The sequence below is a fragment of the Phalacrocorax carbo genome, chromosome 2 (assembly GCF_963921805.1).
Source record: "Phalacrocorax carbo chromosome 2, bPhaCar2.1, whole genome shotgun sequence".
Lineage (NCBI taxonomy): Eukaryota > Metazoa > Chordata > Aves > Suliformes > Phalacrocoracidae > Phalacrocorax > Phalacrocorax carbo.
The window spans coordinates 76,476,793-76,482,792 of record NC_087514.1 but is presented as its reverse complement, the minus strand read 5'-3'; positions in this window follow the sequence as shown (position 1 = coordinate 76,482,792).

The window sequence follows — 6,000 nt, the reverse complement described above, 5'->3', positions numbered from 1 at the left end:
TGTGTGGAATAGAAGCCCATGCTGGGCAACTCTTCTCCTATTCCCCCTCCTGTGCATTTGGGAGAAGCCACTGAGACAGGGCACTGCCTGCCAGCAATTGTCCGTGTCTTGCGTGGTGCTTATCTTGGTCAGTTCCTATTTTTGCATGTGTTCTGTCTGGAAAAGGTTAGGCAGGAAAGCATGCCCTGGGCAGCTACAGTAAACCACAAGGAAGGTAGCTGGTGGTAACGGATGCCTCCAAAATGCAGGTGGAGTATTTTGAGCATGCACTTTCTGAGCCTGCTTCATATGCTCATATAACTACTTCTCTCCAAGGGTGACTGCAGGCATTTCTCCTATTGTCAGCCACCTGTAGTTCCTGCATTCAGCCGAGTCTCCTCAGATGCCACCTTTCTGAAGAACTACCCACCCTCCCAAGCATTCCTCCTTAGCATGTCCTTGCTCCCCACAATTTCTATTTTGAGGGTGGAAGGCTCTCTGCTCAACCCCTTCTCTCCCATCTTGAAGTTGGGGTTTTGAGGGTAGTAGTAGGTACCTGAGCTTCCCTGTGCCTCTGCTGCACCCCTGTAGAACCAGTGCTGGGCACGGCAGATCCACCTTCTCCCTGGTGGAAAACCCTATTCTCATTGCAGCACAAGAGCATTTCCACGTCTGCTGCTCTGCACATCCCTTGCTTCTCCCCAGAACGAGTGTAACTGTGGGGGAGGGAGGCACAGAAAAAGCACTCCCTTCCACACAGAGGATTTGCAGGCACTTTGTGCTTTTGTTATATAAAATTTTAAGAGTGGATTTGCAAATATTCAGCACTGATGTCATGTCTACAAAGATGGAAAGGCTCTGAAAGAAGAGCCCTGGGCCAAACATATATCAGGGTAAGAGAGAAATGGGAAGTAACGTGCAAATCTATTAAGCATCCTATGTTATCCTTCCGTTGATATTTATATGTAGAGCACATATATTTCTGAAGTGTAAAACCCCAGTAAAGGAATGGCCTCAGAAAGATGTCTCTAGATGCATATTTATTTTTTTTTAAAGAGAGTACACAGCTATAAAACTTTCCAGCCAATTTTTTATTATTATTTTGTTAGACTGCCTGTGCATTTCTTTGCAAAATGAGCTAATAAAGCTAAGAAAACTGATGACACTGGTGCTTGGACAGCTATCAGAGGAAAAGAATAAAGTATTAGTGTGGGGAGAGAACTGAAACATTTCCAGAACTCCATTAACAGAATGAGAAGTGGTTTCAGAGAAGATGAGCTTCTATATTAGGAAAGCTTTACTTATTTCCTCTGAGATTCTGCCAGTCCCATGGGAGAAAGAAAAGGCAGTGGTGGGGGCAGGAAAAGAAGAGCAGCAAAGAGGCAGGAATTGAGAGGATGATGTGGAGAAAAATACTTTGCCACTGTTTATGCAGGATAAAAAGGGAATCCTGTCTGAGCATGAGAAGCACTTTCTTTAAGTAGCACCTGCCACACAGTTCTCTTGTGGCCTCCCAGGGCCAGGACCAGATGGGAGACAACATTTTTTGTCCCTCGAGTCAGCGGTGCAGCCTGAGCATGGAGGGATTACAGCCCTCACCTACGCACACCCACACCATGGTGCAAGTACAGCAGCAGGGTTGGGAAGCTGCAAAGAAAGCACACAGCCCCCACCCCCCACCCCTACCCCAGAGAGGGGGAGCAGGATAGCACAGCAACAAGAAGTTAGTGAAGAAGTGTCCTTTTAATGACTGAGCCATAGCAGCAGGAACTGCTAGAAACTAAAGTGACAGCAGCAATTAAAGACAAGAACAGCCAACATCTGTTGATAAGATGTGCTGTTGCGAGTGAGATGTGTTTACAATAGCTGAAAGAGATTAGAAAAAAATTTCTACTCCTCCCCACTTACTACGTTTGACAGCTCTCTTGATATTTTAAGTTTCAGTGTCTTTACTCTTTAGTTACTCAGTTCTTGTTTGTGCAAGTCCTATTCATGATGGTGTGTAAAAGAAAACAACATTTAGAAAGACAGGCAAATATAATTGTAACCCTCTTCCCCTTGAAAATGGGTGGATTTGCAGGTAGCCATATTTCTGGTTCACTCCTTGAAGAAAAAAGATAATTTAATTTCTAGTTGATGTCTTTCATGTGGGAAAGAGGACCTACGGCAAAGAAAAACATCTTACAAAAATGCAAGAAGCATGGGGGGACAGGTAGAATCTGTTTATTATAGCAATAGAATGAGAGATCATAATTTGCTGTACAATCAAAGCATGACACCACAATTAGCACCTGTGCAACATCGGCCTCTGTAAGCTCTCTCCAGTCTCATTCACTGCTTTCCTCTGTCTTGGTTACCCATGCTTATCAATGTGTTCATCAGACATGGACAAATTTATGGCAGCCTGGTTTGCTGGGATTTTATGCCTCATTTACAGGGATATAAGCCACCAGGCAAGCTACAACAGTAGTTTTGCAATCAACACATCAGTGCATGGGGCAGGGGTGGGAAAGAAGTGAGATGCAATCAAAATACAATGTGAAGTGTAGCAGCTCACCATATAGAAAGCCTTACCTTATGCTGCAAAACAACACAGGCCTCTGCAAACCCAGAACAGAGAATCCCTCTATGATCTCCATAAGAGACCAACCATCCAACGGGGAACTCCTGCAGTGGTTGGAACAGCAGGACCCAAGGATGAAACCATTGTTGCCTGAAACCTATGAGGTCCCAGGCTTCTGATGAAGCATTTCCCACCCAGTGCCTACAATACCTCAGCTGACTACTTGTAACGGCCCTTGCTTTTCAGAAACATCTTTCTACCTCCCAATAATGAGTATTAATTAATTAGCTCTCCCACCTGCCTAGGAATGAGAACAAACACCAGTGAGGGAGGGTACTGTGGAGAAATGCAAATACAATAAAGAATCAGTGCAAGGAAAGTGGGATTTAATATGTGGATTTAAGTCTGTCCTTGTTAAAGACAACAAGGAGAAATGTACTGCTATAGAGTACATATATAGCCCACCGGAGTAAAGGCAGAACTACATATCAGACAGAGTTGTAAAGGGGAAATTCTAACTCAGTTTTTGCTCAAATGGCTGCTTGAGCACAGTACACATTTTTCAGACCTGCTTCAGTACAGATGGACTGGATTTGACATCTTGTGGAAAGAATCCATGTATCTTCCTCAGTTACGCAACTCCTGGGTGACCATGAAGCTCTGGTCTGATGTGGCCTCTGTGTTGCTCATCGCTATATATCCTCATACTTTTCTGAAATCCTTTACAGATGTCAACAACTCTAATGTCTTCCAGCCGTCAGTGAGTTGCCCCAGAATGAGAAGCTTCATTCTGCACCCAAATCCGGAGCTGGACAGCATGACATAAAATACGAGAGATGGAAGAGTCCCAGCTTTCCCAGGCTAGTTCACAGTTCAGTGGCAGACTACCCAAAAAGCTAAACAGAGGAAATGGAAAACAGTTTCTTCCTTGTATGATGATTAGCTCTTAGACCTTGCAGCCTGTACTGCAGACTTTACATATTTGTATTGTGTTGTGGTTAAGTCCTCAACCAACCTCAGTAATTAGTCATCTAGATTCTGTAGCCATTTTTAGGACTTTCCCACTAAAGGCCTTTAGGTGGAAGGGCATTCCCTCAAAAGCCTCTTCCATTTGTATCTGCTGGAAATCTCTCTCTAACCTGCCCTATGAATTTTTTTGTAAAAGAACAGACTTTGTTCCTTCTTACCTTTATAAGAGTTAGAAGGGTGAGTAAATTGCAGGTATTTTGCACATTATGTAGGTCTGGGATATTCTGGTTCCAAACAGACATAATCATAGAGGCTTTCTTTCAACAGCTATTTATTTTTCTCCCCAGCTTACAATTAGCTAAAAGAAGTCCATGTAGTAAACTGATGGTCCTGCAGAAAGAGTAGCCATAGCTAGGAGGATTTCCTCCCCTATGTTACTAAAAGGCAGTTCAAATCTACCTGGGCAGAAAAGAAAATCTCCAGAATAGGAGATTAAAGATGATACCAAAACTCTAAGCGTAAAACCTTACCAGTCCCCCTAGACAACTGAAGGAAAGTCCTTTTTCTTTATTTCTGATAACATACGTTTATATCGGATGATATCTCTCTACTGGATCGTATGATTTTGGTAGTAGGATAATCAAGGGTAAATGCAAGGCAGTGGAAGGATAATTTAGGTAAAACCAAGCAGGTGAGTTTTTCAGTCCTTTGCTTACCATTACACAACTGAACACTACATAACCTTACAAGAAACTTTAATATTCAGCTCAAATAGCAAGTCCCTATGCTTCTTGTACCCTGTGTTTTTTAAAGCTGCTGACCCTACTTTAATGAAAATGCATAAGGAATTTTCCTTCACTTTCAGCAGAAGCAAGGCCAAACCCCCTGTAATTTACAGAAAAAAATCTAGGTTCCTTTATGCTCAAGCACAATTTCTGAGCAGATAGCTGACCTCACTTCCCTAGGCAGTTTTCTGACAAACAGGGAGCAATGTACCTGTAGATTCTTTCCTTTAGTGTGTCTATCAGTTTAATATGACGTGGTACAGCGCGTTCATTGGGAATGAAGGTGCAACCAACATACAGGTGAGCTCTGTCCTATCACATAAGCTGGGTTATAATGAATTACACATTTATGACTTAGTAAAACCCTCACACTGTCTATTTTAAAGTTTGGTTTTGAGGCATATATGCTTTGCATTGTCCTTCAGGAGGAGTAAAAATTGATTGTTCTTTTTATTAGCTTTGCAAAGCTGGTCTGACACCAGGTTCCTGGACAGGGAGCAGCATTCAGCATGTCTGGGAAGCAGTGGTACAGAAATAACTTCTTCAAAGTCTATTTTCCTTCCTTCTCGGGGCCATTTCACACAGGGCTTCGCAACAATACAGTAGTGACCTACACTGGCAATTATCAGCTCCAACGGATGGTGGATTTCAGGTTTGTGGATATTGTCAGGACATAGGCAAACTTCGTGGTGCCCCAGACATACAGTGCATGCAAAATGACCTAAATCATCACTGTGCATAGGTATCTCATAGCTGTCCAGCCTTCTTGTAAGAAATCAGTTAGGCCTAGCCTCTTATCAAGGTGCAATACACGCATCTGTTGCAACATATGCAAAAGTGTGCCTGAAAAGACAAACAAGACAAAATATCCCACTGATTTGTAATGAAAGTGTCTTTACACTGCTTTGCACACAGATGAATAGAGAGACGGGGGGGAGAAGAGGTGGAATGATGGAGAGGCAAGCCAAAAGAAAAGTAGATCCATTTGTGACCTGTGATCTGAAAGACTGAAACTTATTCTTATTTCAGGCACATAAAATGGTCACAAGCAGACTTCTTCGGTTACTCAAACCACAAGGCATTGTATTAAATATACTTAGAGCTACTTCAGTATAATTTCTGATTTGTTTTTCTTGAAGGTTGTTTTGAATTTCAGGAGAGAAGCCATTTTTCAAAATATGAATGGTAAAATACACAGGGAAAATGAGGAGGTTTTGAAATAATTCACGTAAGGAGTATTTAAATACTTTTTTCTTTCTGCATACATTACTTACAACAGGCATACAGCTCGTGGAGGTGAGGTGATTATGGGTACCGAATCATCTCCATTGAATTCATCTGAATTAGACAGCCTGCTGGCTGTATTCCTGTGCTTAGACATTTACAGGGTTGGGCTGTTGCCTAGGGAATTGGCCTCATTAGGAAACTATATCATATATAACTGTGACTATGAAGTAATTTATACAAACTATGACTGGCTGTTCTTCTGCATCGCAGAACAAGAGAAATCCCACTTGTGCCGATTCTTAGTTAAGTTTGGTGTTAGAACATTGGGTGGGCAACAGAGAAAGGATGTGTCACATCAGTTACAACTATATAAATGATAAGGAATTGTTAAACATTCCGTATTTCACAGAGGAAAACACTTCAGTCTAGAAATACTAGGATTATATGAGAGAGTGTCTCAGATAGCACATACTTCAT